General features: G+C 39.0%; 1 protein-coding gene across 12 annotated transcripts in view; it reads right to left on the bottom strand.

Annotated features, from left to right (window-relative positions):
- The window catches only part of ELF2 (E74 like ETS transcription factor 2), a 94200-nt gene that overhangs the window by 36944 nt on the left and 36015 nt on the right, over nucleotides 1-21241 (bottom strand). For 2 of the 12 annotated variants that reach the window (XM_036241139.1, XM_036241142.1), the window contains one exon: nucleotides 18695-18797. The exons of 8 other annotated variants lie outside the window; for them this stretch is intronic. The gene's annotated coding sequence lies outside the window, so the exon portion shown is untranslated. Of the gene's footprint in view, nucleotides 1-18694; nucleotides 18854-20180; nucleotides 20251-21241 lie in introns of all 12 variants that reach the window. 2 more of the 12 variants (XM_036241141.1, XM_036241140.1) reach the window with 2 other exon arrangements.

Here is a 21241-nt window from a genome sequence, read left to right as displayed (position 1 = left end):
TTTTTTTTTTTTATCCTCACCAGAGGACATTTATCTTCAGATAGACCGGGAGGGAGAGATGGGGGAAGAGAGAGAGAAACATCGATGTGAGAGAGACACATCGAGAGGCTGCCACCCACACGACCCCAACTCAGGCCGGGGACAAACTGCAACCGAGGTATGTGCCCTTAGCGGAACCGAACCCAGGACTCTTCTGGTCTGCAGGCTGACGCTCTAACTGCTGAGCCAAACCCGCCAGGGTGACTTCACCCACTTTTAAGCAGCCCTTAATTCTGACTGTTCTCCCAAAGTGCCATTCTTAGCTGCCTCCTCTCTTCATTCTCTGTTCTATCAAGAATGGTGTCTAGCATTGGTTCACCACCAGGGTTTTCAGTATTATTTCTGTACTGACTAAAAAGTCAGATATGTTTTTACTGATTTTAGAGATGGAGGGGGTGAGGGAGGGAGAGAGAGAGAGATGCAAGAGAGAAACCTCAATCAGTTGTCTCCTGTACTCACCTGTACAGGGATTCAAGCCCACAACCAAAGAATGTGTCCTGACCAGAATCAAACCCGAAACCTTCTGGTGTACAGAAGGATACTCCAACCAATTGAGCCACCTGGCCAGGGCTGGTAAGCCTCTTTATTTGGAAAACCCGCTGATACCTAAAGGTCTTTCATCTACAAATCTCCTTCTTTCCTCTGTCACCATCATCCCAGGCTAGAAGTGGGTGATCTGTGTTTCTAGTTTAGGAACTCATACAATTTTTGAGAGAGACTTAAATCATACATGAAATTACAAAAAATAATGTAACAAATGGTCACATTCCCACTACACAGGATGAACTATTTTGTTATTTATGGCTTGAAGAAGGTGAGTTCCCCTCTAAGAAATAACATATTACAGATAAAGATAATATCTTTGGCTACTACCTCCAGCCTTATTCACCATTCCATCTCTCCAAAAGAAACCACTAGCATTAGTTTTGTATATATTCTTCCAGTCTATTTTTAAAAATAGTTTTAAACTGATGTTAGAGAGAGAGGAAGGGAGAGGGAGAGACAGAAACATCGATGAGAGAGAACATCGATCAGTCGCCTTCTGCACGCCCCCCACTGGGGACTGGCCGGCAACCTGGGAAGTGACCTCTTGGTGCATGGGTCAATGCTCAACCACTGAGCCACACCAGCTGCACTCTTCCAGGCTACTTTGTACACTTTTATGTTTTTGTGTGTATATTTGTGTGTGTGTGTGCATGTGTGTGTATCCCAGAATGATATATAGCATTATTTTGCATGCTTTGGGTACATAAAAGACATTATAGTATATGTGCCTCTAAAATTTACCTTTTTCAGTCAAGATTTATATTCTATACATGTTGGTATAATATAGCTATGCTTTTTTTCTAATTTTTAACTGTAAATATGTTTTTATTGATTTTTTAGAGAGAGAGGAAGGGAGAGAGAGAGAAAAACATTGATGTGAGAAACATCAACCAACTGCCTCATGCACGCCCCCCACTGGGTATGGAGCAGAAACCCAGGTATGTGCCTTGACCAGGAATCCAACCAGGACCTCACAGTCCAGGGGACCCTATTCAATCCACTGAGCCACATACCTATGCTTTGTAGATGCTACAAAGTTACTCCTGTACATGAATTTACCCCATGTTATTCATCAAATTATCTACTGGCAGGAAAATAAAGTTGTTTCCATATTTCACTTTTATAAACAATGTTGCAAAAAATCTGGTCTAGGTTTTCTTAAGCATGTATGCTAGAGTGTCTCCACAGTATATAACTATAAATAGAAGTTTTAGTTCACTGAATAAATGAATTTTTAATTTTATGTTATTCTCTCCTAAATAGATGTGCAAGTCTAAAATCCCACCAGTGATGTGTGAGAGCTCCCATTTTTCTCACATTCTTGTCAGTAAAAAGTACTATCAAATTTATTTTTTGCCATCTGTTGGGTGACAAAAATCTTTTCACTGTTGTATTAATTTGCATATATACTTATTAAGTTCAGCGAATAGACTTTTCTTTTCATATACTTATTGACTATTAACACTTCCTCTATGAATTGCTTATTCATATCCTTAGTCATTTTTCTGTGATAATGTCAACATATTCTAGATAATAGTTCAGATACGTGTTACAAATATCTTCCATCAGCCTGCTGTATGGCTTCTAATTTGGTTAGTCTGTGGTATTCTTTGTCCTACAAAAATTTAACATTTTGATATAGTCTAATTAATACATATTTTCCCTTACAGTGTATGTTAAGTAGTCCTTGGAATAAAAAGAAAATCAGCCCTGGCCAGGTGGTGCAGTTGGTTGAAGCATTGTCCCGTGCACCAAAAGGTTGTGGGTTTGATTCTGGTCAGGGCACATGACCAGGTTCTGGGTTCAATCCCCAGTGGGTGCATGTACAGAGGCGACCAAGAGATGTTTCTCTCTCATATCGATGTTTGTCTCTCTCTCTCAAATCAATAACAACATGTCCTTGGTGAGGATTAAATTAAATAATATTAATAAAGGAAATAAGAAAATAATTAAGAAATACTTAGAAATGAATTAAAACAAAAACACAATATATCCAATTATTTTTAACATACCTAATATAGAACTAGAAGTCAAGAAATAAAAAGTTTAAAAAATAAACAAGCAGCCCTGGTCTGTTTGATTCCAGGTCATGGCCCATGCCTGGTTTTCAGGCTTGATCCCCAGTAGGGAGCATGCAGGAGGCAGCCAATCAGTGTGTCTCACTGATGTTTCTCTCCTTCTCTCAAAAGCACATTCAGTTCATAAAGATGGAAAAATTAACAGAACAAACATAAAAAAACAATAAGGAAATAATGAAGAGCAAAAAAATAAAAGAAAAATATAATTTTAAAAACCAGAACATTCACATAATGTTGATTTTGAAAAGATGAATAAAATAGATGGACCTCAGGAGGAGTTATCAAGAAAAAAAGATGTAAATGTAATATTGAACAAAAGGGAGTAATAACTACAGATATGATATAAAAAATATCAAATCAGAATTATAAAAATTAAAACCTAATCAAGTTAAAATCTAGGTGAATTGCATAAAGAAACGGTATAAAAAAAATAACTGAGCTTGGCTGGTGTGGTTCAGTGGTTGAGCGTCAACCCATGCACCAAGTGGTTACCAGTTCGATTTCCGGTCAGGGCACATGCCCAGGTTGTGGGCCCAATTCCCAGGGGGTGACATGCAGGAGGTAGCCAATCGATGTTCTCTCTCATCAATGTTTCCATCTCTCTCTCCTTCTCCCTTCCTCTCTCCAAAAATCAGTAAAGAAAGAAAAAGAAAATAATAGTAAGTAGGAAAGAAATTAAAATGCAATCCAAAACTCTCTCTCCACAAAATAAAATCCCTGAAATGTCCCTTTAGGCAAATTCTTGAAAACTGTAAAGTTAATTCTTATGTTATAGAAATCATTGTAAAAAAAATAAAAGATAATTAATTATATATGAAAGAAACCTGGATTATTTAAAAGAGTAGTGTAATCTTTTGTTGTTTTTTTGTTTGTTAATCCTCACAGAGGAAATTTTTTCCATTGATTTTTTTTTTAGCGAGAGTGGAAGAGAGGAAGTGGGGAGAGAGAAACACTGATGTGAATGACATGGACTGGCTGCCTCCCAAACTCACCTCCCACATGTACCCCAGCCAGGGCCAGGGACAGAACCTGCAACTCAGGTATGTGCCCTTGACCGGGAATCAAACCTGAGGCCCTTTGGTGTATAACCAACGCTCTATCCACTAAGCCACATGGGCCAAGGCAACACCAGTGTAATCTTGATTCCAAAACCAGATAAAGACAGCACAAAAGAAAATTGTAGTTTCTTATCACTTATGAAAGGCCCTTAATTTAAAGCAAACCAAAGCAAAACAATGAGCAACATGTATTCTCAAACACAAGGAGAGTTCAATGTCTAAGACTCTGTCAGTTAAATGATATTAATAAAGGAGAAAAATCATGACTTATCAAAGAATGCCAAAAAAGCATCTGATAGGACTCCATACTTATATGTATAACTAACACAAAAACAAAACCAAAGAAGAGATGAGAATTCCTTAACTTGATATATATATTAAAATCTACAACAAACATTAAACTTCAAGTTCAAACTTCAGATAGACTTCCTTCAAGATCAGGAACAAAACATGGATGCCAATTAGTACCACTACTCTTTCACATGATGTCCCTGTCCAATATTATAAGACATGAAAAAGAAAAATGATGATGGGAAAGAAAAGAGGAGGACTAAGTTGTCCCAGCTGAGGTCCTCCTAGACCAGTAAGTTCCCAGCTGATCGATAGATCACCACAAATGGGGGAGTAAGCACAGCCCATCTCAGTAGAACTATATAGCTAATCCATAGGCTCAGGAGAAACAATAATTGGTACTTGTTTCAAGCCAATAAATTGTGGGGTGGTTTGTTATGCAACAATAGCCGATACAAGAAAGGAGTGATGGGTATCCATTACTGGGCAAGTAGAAAGGTAAAATGTGATGGATGTCTATCATGGAACATTGTACATTACTTAGAAGCAACATCAGATACATACAAAGCAATGTGCATAGATATGAAGGACAGTAATTACTTTTAAAAAGTATGAAACAGCCCTGGCTGGTTTTGCTCAGTGGTTAGAGCATCGGCCCTCAGACTGAAAAGTCAAGGGTTGAATTCCCAGTCAAGGGCATGTACCTTGGTTGCAGGTTCGATACCCAGTCCTGGTAGGGGTCGTGCAGGAAGCAAGCAATCGATATCTCTCTCACATCAATGTTTCTGTCTTTTTTTTCTCTCTCTCTCTTTCCCTTTCACCCTCCCATTCTATCTAAAAATCAATGGAAAAATATCCTCAGATGAGAATTTTAGAAATTAAAAGTAAATAAAATATATAGTAATTTTTTTAAAGTATGAAACAAAGTGAGATACATAATACCATGTATATAAATTTTAAATATATATCACAGGATATATACTTTTTCTAGTGTATTGAGATATCAATAGAGAAGAATAAAAAGAAATAAATAAATCAACTAAAAAATAACTAAAACAAGAGGGTATGAAATAGGGATCTAATTTTACTTTTCTCTTTATAAAAAGCCAACTATCCTGCAAGGCCAGAGTGGCTTGGTTGGTTGAGTGTCATCCCATGAACTGAAAGGTCACCAGTTCGATTCCTGGTCAGAGCACATGCCTGGGTTTCTGGCTCAGTCCCCAATAGGGGGCGTACAGGAGGCATCCAATCAATGTTTCTCTCTCACATTGATGTTTCTCTCTCTCCCTCTCCCTCCCTCACTCTCTTCCTCCCACTCTCTCTGAAAAATCAATGGAAAAATATCCTTGGGTGAGGATTTAAAAAGCCAACTATCCTAATACAATTTATTGAACAGTTCACTCTTTCCCAATTATTTAAATCAATGTCTATCATATACCTAGTATAAATATATGCTTACTCTGTTTCTGGGCTCTTTATTTATTTATTTTTGTAAATTTTATTTATTTTTTATCCTCACCTGAGGACATTTTTGCATTTATTTTCAGATAGAGTGGGAGGGAGAGGGGAAGAGAGAGAGAGAGAGAAACATTGACACGAGAGACACATCGAGTGGCTGCCACCCACACAACCCCAACCAGGGCTGGGGACAAACTGCAACCGAGGTACATGCCCTTAGCAGGAACCAAACCCAGGCCTCTCTGGTCCACAAGCCGATGCTCTAACGCTGAGCCAAACCGGCCAGGGCTGTTCCTGGGCTCTTTATTCTGTCCTACTAAATGATTTATCTACTGGACAATAATTTAAATTTAAATTTTTCCTGTAGTTTAAAATTGTATTTTATGGATAGGAGGGCAAGTACCCCAATGTTCATTTCCAGAATTGTCTAGACAATTTTTGGATCTTTATCTAAGAGTTTGTCAAATTCTACCATCAATGAGTCCTCAGGATTTTAATTGAAAATGTTATAAATTTACAGATTAACTGGGGAAGAATTAATAGCTTTATTATGTTCAGTTTTCTATGTGTGCTTATGGGTTAACTATTATTTATTTTTTCCGCTGATTTTTTTTTATCCTCACCTGAGGACATTTTTGCATTTATCTTCAGATAGAGCAGGAGGGAGACAGGGAGGGAGAGAGAGAGAGAAACATCAATGTGAGAGGGACACGTTGACTGGTTGCTACCCACATGACCCCAACTGGGGCCAGGACAAACCGCAACTGAGTTACGAGCCGTTACCAGGAACCGAACCTGGGACTCTCTGGTCCGCAGGCTGACACTCTAACCGCTGAGCCAAACTGGCCGGGGCTCTTTATTGATTTTTAGAGAGAGAGGAACAAAGAGGGAGAGAGTGATAGAAACATCGATGAGAGAGAACATCAACTGGCCGCCTCCTGCATGCCCCCCACTGGGATTGGGCTCACAACCTGGGCATGTGCCCTGACTGGGAATCAAACCGGAGACCTCTTGCTGCATGGGTCAATGCTCAACCACCGAGCCACACCGTCCGGGCCTTATTTTATTTATTAAAGAAATAAAATAGTTTGGTCTGTTTAGGCTATTTCCTCTTAAGGAATTTATGTATCTCTTCATTTATTTATGTCCCCCAATAAAAGCTAAACTCTTGTTTTCATAAAGGTATTGCATATTATTGTTAGATCTATTCCTACATAACTAAGTTTTTTCTACTATTTTGAATGGGGATTTTCTTTTGTTTCATTTTCTGATTATTGTTCTTATAATACAGCAACCCTGATGAACACTCCAGTTTTAAAATCTATATATTCTCTCAATTTGTACGTGTTAATTAAAACATTTGCACATAACAATGTTGTTTCTTCCTTTCTGATCTTTATGACTTTCATTTTTCTTATTTGCATCTACTAGGAACCCCAGTAATAATGCTACTTAGTAAAAAAACTGGCATTGTTTCCCCTTTCATTATGATACTAGCTATAGATTTTTAAATAAGGTCTTTCATAACTTGAGAGAGACAGAGAAACATTGATGTGAGAGAGAAACACCAGTTGGCTGCCTCCTGCAAGCCCCCTACTGGGGACCGTGTCCGCAACCTAGGCATGTACCCTCACTGGGAATTGAACCAGTGATCTTTTGGTGCATGGGACGATGCTTAACCGGCTGAGCCACACCAGCCAGGGCCAGATTTTTAAAATATACCCCTTTTCAATCCCAATCCTGATTAAGTCTTTATCCTCAGAAGATGATGAATTTTAACAAATCTTTTTTGGATCTACTGAGATCATTATATTGGGTTTCTCCTTTAATCTATTCATATGGTGAACTACATTAATAAATTTTCTAATATTTAGCCTTCCTTGCCTGCATTTAGTCATTATGTATTTTTAAATCAGTGACTGATATGATTTGCTATTTAGAATATTTGTAGCTATGATCATACATAAATTTGGCAACAAATTCATTTTTTTAAATATTGAATTAGTTTTAATGTTAAGGTTATACTAGCATCATGAGTTGGATAACTTTTCCTTTTTTACTGTTTGCATATCATAGGATACTTTGTATATCATAGGAATTATGTATCCTTTGAAATTTCAGTAATAGACCTGGATCTGGATTTTATTTGAATGAGAGGATGCATATATGAAATTACAGAATGTAAACATTATTTATCGCCCTGGCCGGTTTGGCTCAGCGGTTAGAGCATCAGCCTGCGGTCCGGAGAGACCCAGGTTCGGTTCCCGCTAAGGGCATGTACCTCGGTTGCAGTTTGTCCCCGGCCCTGGTTGGTTGTGCGGGTGGCAGCCACTCGATGTGTCCCTTTCACGTCGATGTTTCTCTCTCTCTCTCTCCCTCCCACTCTATCTGTACAAAAAGTGGAAAAGTGTCCTCGGGTGAGGATTAAAAAAAAAAAAAACATTATCTGTTTAGGTTTTCTATTTCTTCTTGAATTCATTGTAATTTATATATTTTTTAATTGTCCACATAATAATTCTTCAAGATCCTTGGTAATAGTTTGTTCAAAGTATTCTCTAATGATTAAAAAAAAGTTTTTAAGTTGATTTTTAGAGAGGAAGAGAGGGAGTGGGAGAAACATTGATGTGAGAGCAAAACATTGACTGGCTGCCTCCTGCATGCCCCCTTCTGAGGATTGAACCCAAAATCTGGGCTTGTGCCCTGACTGGGAAATCAAACTGGCAACCTTTCTGTCCATGGGATGATGCCCAACCAAATGAACCACATCAGCCAGGGCTCTCTAATGATTTTTAAAATCCCCATTCTGTCAGTCATAGTCTTTTACTTCATAGAATTCATTTTTCCTTGATCTGTCTTTACAGAGGTTTTATCCATTTTTATTAACTTTATGGTTTGGGGGTGTTTTTTAAAATTTTTTTATTCTCACCCAAGGTCATTTTTCCATTTTTTGTTCAGATACAGTGGGAGAGAGGAAGGGAGGGAGGGAGAGAGGGAGGGAGGGAGGGAGAGAGAGAGAGAGAGAGAGAGAGAGAGAAAGAGAGAGAGAGAGAGATCAATGTGAACGGGACACACAGAGTGGCTGCCACCCACACAACCCAACCACATCCGGGGACAAACTATGTGCCCTTAGCGGAAACCGAACCCGTGTCTCTCTGGACCGCAGGCTGACGCTCTAACCACCGAGCCAAACCGGCGAGGGCAACTTTATGGTTTTATTAATAATGTATTTTTTATTTCATTAATATAGACTTTTATTCATTTATTCCCTTTCTTCTACTTAATTTGAACTCATTCTGTTGGTCCTTTAACATCTATCATTGAATATATGCACATTATATCAGTATTTATTTTTCAATAAATACATTTAGAGCTATCAAATTTCCATGAGTTGTGCTTTAAGTCACATCTCAGATCTTTATATGTAATACTTTCATTGTTTCTAGCTATAAATATTTTATAATTTTCATTTCCTCATTCATTCATTAATTAGTGAGTTTTTAGTTCCTATTTCATGATGTATTTTGATCTTTTCATTGTTGATTTATAACATTATTGCATTACAATAAAATAGTATCTTTTGAATGATACTGATTTTCTGGACACTGTTGAAATTCCCCTATGACCTAGTCTAGTACACAGTTAAAAACTGACTTACAGCCCTGGCTGGTGTGGCTCAGTTAGTTGTGTATCATCCCATGCAAGAAGAGGTCCCTGGTTCAGTTCTGGGTCAGGGCACATACCTGGGTTGCAGGCCCAATCCCCAGTAGGGAGCTTGCAGGAGGCAGCCAATTGTTTTTCTCTCTCTCCCTCTCCCTTCCTTTCTCTAAAAGTCAATAAAAACGTTTTTGTTTTTTTTAAATGACCTATATATAGCCCTGACTGGTTTGGCTGAGTGGTAGAGCATTGGCCCACGGACCAATGAGTTGCGGGTTCAATTCCAGCCAAGGGCACAAACCTCGGCTGCGGTTTGTTCCTGGCCCTGGTCGGGGTCATGCGGGAGGCACTCAGTCAATGTATCCCTCTGATGTCGATGTTACTCTCTCTCCCTCTCTCTCCCGCCCACTCTATTGGAAGATAAACAGAAAAATATCCTCAGGTGAGGATTAAAAAAAAAAAAACCTATATATAATAGAAAAAAATGTACAAGATTATAATTTATTAGGTTAGGTACAATGTCCTATGTATCCCCAGTTTATGAAAGTTGTGAATCCTATGGTTCAGTTCTTTGATGCCATTTTTAATTTTATATCTGCTTGATTTTTCGGATTTGACAGAGATGTGTTCAAATCCCAATGTTTTATAGACATGTCCACTTCTCTCTATAATTCTGAAAGGTTTTGCGTTAAATAGTAGTTCAAAGCTATGTTGTTAGATGCATATAAGTTTATGATGATTATTTTCTAGATTGCTTCTTTTAGCCATTTAAAGACTCTCTCAATATCTAAATGAAAGATTTTCACACTAAATTCTATTTTACTTTATTACACCAGCTTCCTTTGGTTAGTATTTTTCTGATGGATATATTTTTCTATTATTTGTTTTTAATTTTATTTTTTGTAACTGTTAAAAATAGCAGACTCATATTAGTATCACAACAGGTGATTTTAATATAATTTCTGGTGTTTGGGGCTTATTTCTACTATCTTATGATTTTTAAAAATGTAATATACTTTTAGAGAGAGGAAGGGAGAGGGAGGAAGGGAGAGAGGGAGGGAGGAAGAGAGAGAGGAGAGGACAGACGGAGAGATATGTGAAACATTGACTGGTTGCCTCCTGTGCGCGCCCTGATCGAGGATGGAACCCACAACCTGGGAATGTTCCTTGACTGGGAACCAAACCTGCCACCCTTTTGGTGTATGGGAGGATGCTCCAACCACCTGAGCCATTCTCGCCAGGGCTTGATTTATGATTTATACTTCCAGTTTTTTTTCTCCTTAGTTGTCCTTTGTTAGATTGGTCAAGTTTACTGTATTCCCCAACCTAACCCCCTACCAACTTAGTATTTTGGAAGCTATACCTTCTATTTCTATTATTTTAGTATGCTCTAGTTGCTTAAAATAAATGTCCTTCTTTTCACTGCTCATCATCTCCAGATCATGTTTCACACAGTTCCTCTTTTATTCAGCGGCCACCACGACCTGGTTGCACTGTCCTTTTAGCCTTTTGTCTCTCAACCATGTATCTCTACAAAATGTAATCTCAAATTAAATGACATTATTCGTCAGTTTCCAAAAAAAAATACAAGATTCCTGGCATTCTGTTCTGGTTCATGATGTCTTCTCATTCACTCCCTCATTCAACAAACACTTGACTGAGCCCTGGCCGGTCTGGGTCAGTGGTTAGAGCGTCGGCTAGCGGTCTGGAGAGACCCAGGTTCAGTTCCCGCTAAGGGCGCGTTAACTCGGTTGCAGTTTGTCCCCGGCCCTGGTTGGGTTGTGTGGGTGGCAACCACATGATGTGTCCCTTTCAGATCGCTGTTTCTCTCTCTCCCTCCCTCCCACTCTATCTGAACAAAACATTGAAAAATGTCCTCGGGTAAGGATAAAAAATAATAATAATAAACACTTGACTAAAAACCTACTTGGTATCTGGCTCTGAGCAATACCAATCACACAATGGATATGGTCTCTGACTGTATGAAACACTATGTAGAAACAGTAAACAGATAAACACAAATATAAATATAACAGAGCAAAACTTCATGAATACATGAATTCAGATAGTGACCTGTAATTGCCTCTCATCTTCCACTCTCTCCTCCAATAGCAGTCACTGGAGTACACAGATGCCACCAGGTGGCACCAAACCACAGCCATCCATAAACTCATTTGGATACCTCAGTCTGAACCCTGGACCTCATTCCACACACACACTTCTCCCTTCACAAAAGACAGACTCAGGTCATTTCATTAAACTCACAATAATGCCATATTTTATACAATTTGAATATTTGGGAATCATTTATTACCTTATTGTGGGAGTTTATTATATATCAAAAGTTGTAGGTGCCAACCAAAAAAAAAGAATGGGAGGGCTATGACAAAAATAGCAAAACAGTCCTAACTGAGACGGAAGCGCACCAGCTGAAGCCTCTCTCTCCGAGCAAGTGACACCCAAACAGACTACAGGATGACCAGGAGCTAGAAGCTGAAGAATAAAAAGCAGTGTGTTTCAGAAAAAGACAAACAAAGGCATATGTGAGCGCCTTGTGAAGAGCAAGTATGGATTAATGAAAAGGTGAGAGATAACCATGTCCAGGGGGTGGGGGATGGGGATGATATAATTCATCATAATACTTAAGAGCTTGGGCTCTGGAGCTCTACTTACTGAGTTTAAATCCTTGCTTCACTACTTAAACAGATGTCTATCCTTGGAAAAGTTATTCAGCCTAGGGTTATTGGTAGTATTAAATATGTTAATATGTAAAGCGCTAAGAACTAGTCTTGGCAATACAGTAAAGACATTTTCAACATTAGGGGTTTGTTGTTGTTATTGTTTCTAGATAGATAAGAAGAGTCAAATTATTCAATGTCTTGACAGATCCTAGATATTATCCTAAGTGTAATTAGAACCCACTGAAAAGTTTTAGGGAAGGGAGTATGGTGCCTCATTTTACTAATAGATATTTTAAGTCACTGTGGCTAGTATGTGAAAAATGGATTGCTTGGGGTAGTGGGAAGAAGGGTCAAGAGTTAGAACAAGAAGGCCAAAGGCCAATGTAGTGGCTCATACAAAAAAAATAGCTACAGACTGGACTAAGCTAGTAGCAAACTGATAAATTCAAGATATATTTTTGGCCCAGCCAGTATGGCTCAGTGGAGCCTGGTCCCATGAACTGAGAGGTCCCAGGTAGATTCTGGACAGGGCACATTCCCCGGCTGCACTCTCGAGCCCAGCAGGGCACGTGCAGGAGGCAACCCATCGATGTTTCTCTCTCTCCCTCCCTCCCTCTCTCCCTCCAGCTCTATCTGAAGATAAATGCAAAAATGTCCTCGGGTGAGGATTAAAAACAATAATAAAAATAAAAATAATAAAAATTTTAAAAAGATATATTTTGGAGGCAAAACTGGTATGTTTTAGTAATGGTCTAGGAGGGTAAGGTAGGAGAACATGTAAATGATGACTTCTCCACCAGAAAAAAAAAACTTTGCTATTGACAAAGATTATATGCCTACCAAACTTTAGTCAGGCTCCTGAACCTTCTCCTAGGCCCATCTGTACACTTCCTTGTAAAATCCACTTTTATCAAGAACCAGGCTCATTTTCTGTATCTGATCACTCTCAGTATCGAAATGGGTTCCTCATCCTCCGCCATCCCCCAAGTGATGTCTGATCCCCTTTCTGGCTTCAGCAAGAATCTTGTTAGGTCAGTTATATTGAGAACCCTGCTTACTTTTGATGTTTCCTCTTATATTCCATCACAGACCCACCTTGCCCACTGTATTCAGAGTTGGACCTACTCTCTACCCCTCACTGCAAAATTCCAGTGCAGTGGTCTCTATACCTATCACAATAGCCTCCCCCCTTGAATAAAATTTTCTTTGCCATGCTTTAACAAGTGTGATTAAATTTTTCTCTTAACACTTCCCAAGTGAAATTTTATTTATCCTCCCATGCTCAACTAAAATATGAGCTTTCCGTCACAACAGCTAAGAGCTGTCTTCTCCTCACTCTCACAACCCTGGTTTTATTAACACTTGGGCTATATAAAGAGTTGTTTCTTTGTATGTATTTTCCCTAATAGAGAGCCAGCTCCTTTACTGTAAGAGCCATATCTAATTTCTTAAGATTTTTTATTGATTTTTAGAGAGAGAGGAAGGGGGAGAAAGAAACATTGATGTGAGAGAGAAACATAGATCAGCTGCTTCCTACATGCCCCCTACCAGGTCATGTGCCATGACCAGTAATCAAACTTTCTGGACATGGGATGATACCCAACCAACTGAGCCACACCAGCCAGGGCCACATCTAATTTCTTGTTCCAGCCCACACACACACAAAAGTGCCAGCCACACCACAGGCAGTCTCAGATAACCACACAAATGATCGTAGAGCCAGGGCGATTCCTTATCCTCTTTTCCTTCCTTTGGTATGCATAAGAAGTCAGCCTGTTTCCTTCTTCTCTTTGCTATTCTAGCTTTTGGAATTCTGTTTCCCCTAAGACTAACTGCAGAATTAAGTTGTCTCTCATTAGCCTCCCTCCCCATTTCGTGCAGCCTTCAACAAGTGTATAGGGATTGTGTTAAAGCACTTGCTACTAATTACTACTGGAAAACAGAAGGTAACAAAATTAAACATAGGGTCATATGATTCCTTTGTGCGACGGTGAACTGAATGCACTGGCTTCTGCCCTTTACTTTTATTCCCAAGGATGAGGTTCACCAAAAATCCTTCCTTTTTGTGTGGAGGCCTCTCTTCCCAGAACACAGGTCTGCAAACGAAGCTTACACATACTAACTGATGTCTTCTTGTCTCAAGTAGATAACTGGCGCTTCTGAGGGCCTCCCACATAGGCATGTAATGGTAGCAATGGAATTAAGAACAAATGTGATTCTGCCAACCTTGTTTTTCCAAACCAAATGGCTAAAGCTTAATGTTGTAATTCCAAATATATGTTAACTGTAAACCAATGCCTTTAGAGAAAAAGAAGAAAAAAATAATGTTCAAGTTGATTCAAGAAAGCAAATGGTTTCCTCTTCAAAATAAGTTTTTCGTTCTAAATTATTATTCAATTTATTTTCTGAGAATTAAGTAGCATGGAAAAAAAGTACTATAGAAAAAAAGGATTCCAGTTTTCCTAAGTCATTACTTAAGAAGCATATGCATTAATAGATCACAATTGAAACAGTCTGAAAGCTGTATTTCAATACAGTTGGTCCTTGGTAACCCTGGGTATTATATATATATATATATATATATATATATATATATATATATATATATTTTTTTTTTTTTTTTTTTTTTTTATTGATTTGGAGAGAGAGGGAAAGGGAGAGGGAGAAAGAGACAGAAACATCGATGAGAGGGAAATATCAACTGGCTGCCTCCTACACGTCCCCTACTTGAGATCAAGCCCACAACCTGGGCATGTGACCTCTTGGTGCATGGGTCAGCGCTCAACCCCTGAGCCACACTGGCCGGGTGGTATTTTATATATTTTAAAACACTGTTCTGGGAGAAGGTCCACAGGCCTCACCAAATAGCCATAAAGGCCTGTGACACAGAAAGATTAAAAACCAGTACCAAATTAATAGTTAATACCTGTGTTAAAATGTTCATGACCTCCTTTAAGTGATGAGTCTAAGAAAACCTACAGATCCTTGTCCCAGTTTACAGAAGACCACAGAGGATGCATAAGGGACAATGGTTCCTCCTCCTCCCGAAACAGCATTGTACCAAAGACCCAGCTTTCAATTCCAAAACGAAAGACTAGGTGTGCAACTGCCTCATCGCCACATCTTTTAGCTTAGCACAGAAAATGAGCACACTTACAGCCCAAATCTGTAGAGGCAAGCAATTTAGTGGAAGGTGAATAAGGATAGTTAAGTGAATGAGGAGATAAGGCGTTCAGACTTTATTCTAGGTGACACTTTTGTCTTATTTTATGTTTTGTTTAAAAAACTATTTTGGAAACAAGTAAATTTGTATAAAAAACATACTTTAAAACTCTTAAAGAATGGCAACACTCAAACACATGGAGGCTAAATAAAAGGAAAAAGAAAAAACTCTTACAAGACGTCCCACTGCCCTTCAGATAAGGCCCAATAAACATACCAAGTTTACCAAGCCCTCAACAGTAAGACATTTTTTTTACCTCTTTAGCCTCACCTTAATCCCCTTTCCTTCTCATAATCTATATTCTAGCCACACTTACTTCCTTTCTGCTACTCAAACAGGCCATGTTCTCCTTCCCCTAGACTTTCAACCATGTTACCCTCAGCTTGGCTAATTACTTCAAACCCTTCCAATCTGTTCAAATGCCACTCCTTCAGGGAGGCATTCCCCTGCTGTATACTCTTCTAAACTTTCATTAATCCTATCATAACACTCATCACATTTTATTGTAATGACCTGTTTCATTGTTCGCCTTCTCTGCAAAGCTGAAAGCCAGGCAAAGACAGGGTCTTGTTTACCACCAGGTTATCAGCTCTGAGCCCGACAAGCTGCAGTTCCTGGCAAGAGCTGGCAGAGGATGAATGAATGCATGAATTTGCTTGGAGACAGGTTTGAAGCATTCCTCTTTGTACATCTAAGAACCTTGAGCTATCCCTTCATGGCAATACCGTAACTTTGTGTGCCACCCATTTAAAATTATAATTTGTATTTAGCCTTCTCCTCTGTCTGGATTAATAAAATTGTATTACTTAGACACATTGTTATATAGTAAAATTGAAACCTAGTGGTGTTTTTTTTTTTTTTAAGTCTGAATGCAAAGGAATTGATTCTACTAGTTTCCAAAACCAAACATCCTTTAATAATCTATTTACTGGACATACTTTTTTTATCTTCACCCTAGGACATTTTTCAATATTTTGTTCAGATAGAGTGGGAGGGAGGGAGGGAGAGAGAGAGAGAGAAACATCGACGCGAAATGGACACATGGAGTGGTCGCCACCCGCACGACCCAACCAGGGCCAGGGACAAACTGCAACATGCCCTTAGTGGGAACCAAACCCCGGTCTCTCTGGACCGCAGGATGACGCTCTAACCGCTGAGCCAAACCTGCCAGGGCCCTAGACATACTTATAGTTCCCTTTATACAAAATATATTTTTCTTGGAAAGTATACAAATACCATTTAAAAATCAGTCCTTTTTCTATCTGCTTTATTGACAGGGTAGGTAGTTCTTTGCTTTTAGCCACTATTTTCTTCTTCACACAGTTAATAGTCTGTAAAACATGTAGTATTCAAGTGCACTAAAAATCAGTGGCTATTTTAAAGAGCTTTTAAAGGATCCTGTTTTAAAATTATAGTTTAAAAAGCAAAAGCTTCATTTTATTTTTAGATCACAAAATCCAATTAAAAAGTGACAATTACAATAAAACTATTTATTGATTTAAGTAAATGTGTTATATTAAAATACTTTTTCATCTTCTATACTCTTCATAATTCGATGGTATGGTTATTTTATATACCTTTACACAATACAGTTAAATCATTTTTTTTTTTAACTTAAATACTCTCTCTTAAAAGATAATAAAGGCCCTGGCCAGTTTGGCTCAGCGGTTGAGCATCGGCCTGCGGACCAGAGAGTCCCGGGTTCGGTTCCCACTAGGGGCACATAACACCACCACCAACAACAACAAAAAGACAGTAAAGAATTTAGAGACCTTGGAAGGTCGAGGGAGGATGAAGAGAGTAAAGAGGGTCAAATATATGGTGATAAAAGGAGACCAGACTTTGGGTGGTGAGCATACAACAGAATATATAGACAATGTATTATAAAATTGTATACCTGAGCCCTGGCCGGTTTGGCTCAGCGGTTAGAGCGTCAGCCTTTGGTCTGGAGAGACCCAGGTTCGGTTCCCGCTAAGGGCACGTACCTGGGTTGCAGTTTGTCCCCGGCCCTGATTGGGTCATGTGGGTGGTGACCACTCGGTGTGTCCCTTTCACATCGATGTTTCTCTCTCTCTCCCTCCCACTCTATCTGAACAAAATATCAAAAAATGTCCGGTTTGGCTCAGCAGTTGGAGCGACGGCCTGCGGACCAGAGAGTCCTGGGTTCGGTACGTGCTAAGGGCACGTACCAAAAAAAAAAAAAAAAAAAAAGGATGTTTCTGCCCTGGCCGGTTTGGCTCAGCGGTTAGAGCGTCGGCCTGCGGTCCTGAGAGACCCGGGTTCGGTTCCCGCTAAGGACATGTACCTCGGTTGCAGTTTGTCCCCGGCCCTGGTCGGTTGTGCGGGTGGCAGCCACTCGATGTGTTCCTTTCACGTCGATGTTTCTCTCTCTCTCTCTGTTCCTCTCTCTCCCTCCCACTCTACCTGAACAAAATAAAACGGAAAAATGTCCTCAGGTGAGGATAAAAAAAAAAAAAATGTCCTCGGGTGAGGATAAAAAAAAAAAAAAAATTCGTATACCTGAAACTTATATAATGTTATTAATCAATGTCACCCCAATAAATCTAATTTAAAAAAAGAATTTAGAGATCTTCATCAGTACTATAGGGAATTTCATAATGGCAAGTCACCTCCATTTTTCATAAACCATATATATATATATTTTTTTTTAATCCTCACCTGAGGACATTTTTCCATTTTTTGTTCGGATAGAGCGGGAGGGAGAGAGAGGAAGAAAGAGAGAGAGAAACATCGATGTGAAAGGGACACATCGAGTGGCTGCCACCCGCACGACCAACCAGGGCTGGGAACAAACTGCAACCGAGGTACGTGCCCTTAGCGGGAACCGAACCCGGGTCTTTCTCTACCACAGGCCGACGCTCCAACCGCTGAGCCAAACCGGCCAGGGCAAACCTTATATTTTAATGTCCAATTTCCAGAAAATAGGAATTTCGTAAGATTCGTAATTGCATGATACCATATTTAATTAATTCTAAAATGTACATTTTTTTCACATTTTGACAACTCTGAAATCAGGATGTATCTTACAATTGATGGTCTCCTAAAATTTATAATTGGCGGCATTTTTATTTTAGTGGTCTAAAAATAATGTTTCTTACAATTGATGGCATCTTAGACTAACTGGAATACAATAATTAAAATATTAAAAATTTTCTCTAATAATGCTTTCTGATCTAAATCACAGTACAGTTATAATTCAAACAATTTTAGAATCAAAAGTAAATGAACTTAAGATTCACATTTTTATGTTTTTAGAAAACTAGTGCCTAGCCTAAACTTGAGAAAATAGATAGCTGGAAGAAAACATTTCTTTTCAAAAAAAATTAGGAAAATTCTAAATTAGAAGCAGAAATACCAGAAATGAAAATTTTAAAAGGCTTGAAGATGTTCAGCAGTAGCTTCCAAGGAAGTGAAGGTATGAAAGAGCCCTAGAGCTTTTTATGAAAGAAACAAGTGTTAGGAACATGGCAGGGGAGAAGCAGAGAGCAAACTGTTTAGGAGGAAAAACGTTACATAGTATTAGTTCTCCCTCCTTCAGGAGGAATCCTTATCACCCTTCAAACAAAAATATGGTATAGGCAGTTGAAATCATCGTAATTAAATGTAAAATTATAAATATTCTTAATAAATTAAAAACCAACCTACCAGCATTGTCTTCCTTCTGGCTCAATCTGATTCCCCTTCAGGTAATCCTAGGATAGGGGCTTCTTTTCAGATCCCCAGTTTTTCATGTCGATCTTCTACCTCCCTGTGGCAACAATATTTTCTAATTAAAAGAGTCCTTTTGTGCCACAGGGAGGATTTCTGATGATATAACAAATATAAAAATTATCACAGCTCATCATAAAGCCAACTTAGTCTTGAGAGTGTTCAAGGAAGAAACTGGACTCATCTTATTTTTCAAGAGAGAAATCTGGTTTTATTTTTTTAAACTTCAATTTTAAAAACCTATACTTTCATTTATTTTTTTTAAAAGCACCGCTTTTATGTTGAATTATATAAAAATTCTTATCATTCATCTGCCTTTTCAATTAATCTAAACATAATTTTGTTGATCAAAAAAAAAGTTTTCTAAGTTTTCTTGGTAATTACTTACTAAGTCCAACTTTTTATGTTTTAATACCTGGTTAAAAACCAAAGTTCTGCCCTGGCCCGTTTGGCTCAGTGGTTAAAACATCAGCCAGCAAACCGGAGAGTCCCAGGTTCAGTTTCCGCTAAGGGCACATACCTCAACTGCAGTTTGTCCCCAGCCCCGGTTGGGGTCGTGTGGGTCGCAACCAGTCCATGAGTCTCTCTCACATCGATATTCCCCCCCACCCCCAACATCGGAAGATAAATGCAAAAACGTCCTCAGGTGAGGATAAAATAAAACAAAAACAAAAAACCCCAAAGTTCTGTTCCCAATGATCACAAGAGAGAAGAAGGAAGCTACCAGACCCCTTTCAGCCAATGTTAGTAAAGACTAGTAATTCTACTTGCACTACGTAACACAGTGTTAATTATGCTTAAAATGAACAACAACAAAAAAGCCAGCAGAAGTGTAGAAATACAGTAGCTACTATCCTCTCGCTGGTAAGATTATTGGTCATTTTCACTGTTTGTTTATTCTTTCCAATGCTTCTCAATTTTTCCAATGAGCATGTATTGCTTTCATTGTAAGAAGAAAAGAACAAATTTAGGTATAAGCAAGAATGATTAAAACCTAAGGTGATTTTAACATGATACTAATCTAAGTATGACATCATTATGGCTTTGATATATTTTAGATGACCATATTTATGTTTTTGGGTGACATGTTTTTATATTTTAAATAACCCAAAGGTATTCATTATTAAGCATATAAACAAAAAAACATGTAACATTTTACAGAGACGGTTCTTTTTTTTTTTTGGTACGTGCCCCTGGTGGGAACTGAACCCAGGACTCTCTGGTCCGCAGGCCGACACTCCAACTGCTGAGCCAAACCGGCCAGGGTGAGATGGTTCTTGATTATACTGCAATAGAAGTCAAAACTCAATTTGTTTCAGTCTGTACTTCCTAACAGTTATGTATAATACAATACACTATATTATATATGATATTTGACAAAATTAAAAAATGCGATTTGTCTTCAAGGGGTTTATATGCTCACCTTGAACACAAAAGGAGTATGCACAAGAACAGTATAAGAAAGTGAATGATCAGGTGCTTAAATCTGGGTGCTGTAACAGAAGATCAGGAAAGGGAGTGTTTAATGTAGGCCACATCACTGTGGGAAGTTTCCTGTAGTTGGGCCTTAAAGAACGGATACTACCTGAATACATTCTTGATAGAAAACCATTTGACCCAAAGTTCAGAAGCACAAACAGCACAGTCCATACCAGGGGGAGTAAGAAAAACAGCACGAATACAGTGTTTCAGTAGATAAGGAGACCAGATTAAGAAGGAGCAATTTCTGGATGATTCTGTGGGTCAATGAATTTAGCAGAGGAGTGGCCTTTGAAGTCTGATAAATAAAGATCTTCAGGGAATGATAAACATAGTCGTCAAAGACAAGTACGTTAAGGAAGGAACAACAAGCAAAAGGTACAGACTGAAGGTATAAAGTATTTTTCTTTTTTTTTTTAATCCTCACCCGAGGATATTTTTCCATTTTTTGTACAGATAGAGTGGGAGAAAGGGAGAGGAAGGGAGAGAGAGAGAGAAACGTGAAGGGACACATCGAGTGGCTGCCACCCGCACGACCAACCAGGGCTGGGGACAAACTGCAACCGAAGTACGTGCCCTGAGCGGGAACCAAACCTGGGTCTCTCCGGACCGCAGGCCCAAATCAGTCACTCCTTGACCTTTCTTTACTAAGCTTCAGGTGTACTATATAGCTTCCATTTGCCCTCCAGATCTAGTCTCCACCTTTCTTCACTCTGCTGTCTGTCCTGGGAGGCTGACTTCATCAACAGAGCTCACCTGGGCTCACACTGGGTTTGGTCAATGGAGTGACTTGAAAGGGGACTGATTAGAGGGATGAAGGGAAATGAACTCAGAGTATTTATTCCCTGGCTTGCTCTGTGTGGCATCGCCCTCAAGCCAGCTGTGTCCTTTGACCGACAGTCCCAGATTCTCCCACGGTGACCCTCTCTCCAGGGCTCTGGTAACCCCCCTCTCCCTTTGGCCCGAGAACCAAAGGACAGAAACAGCTCTGTCATTGCTAGGTCT

This window comes from Molossus molossus, unplaced genomic scaffold, assembly GCF_014108415.1.
Source record: "Molossus molossus isolate mMolMol1 unplaced genomic scaffold, mMolMol1.p scaffold_m16_p_4, whole genome shotgun sequence".
Lineage (NCBI taxonomy): Eukaryota > Metazoa > Chordata > Mammalia > Chiroptera > Molossidae > Molossus > Molossus molossus.
Note: the sequence above shows the minus strand (reverse complement) of the source record. Positions and strands in the feature narration are given on the sequence as shown.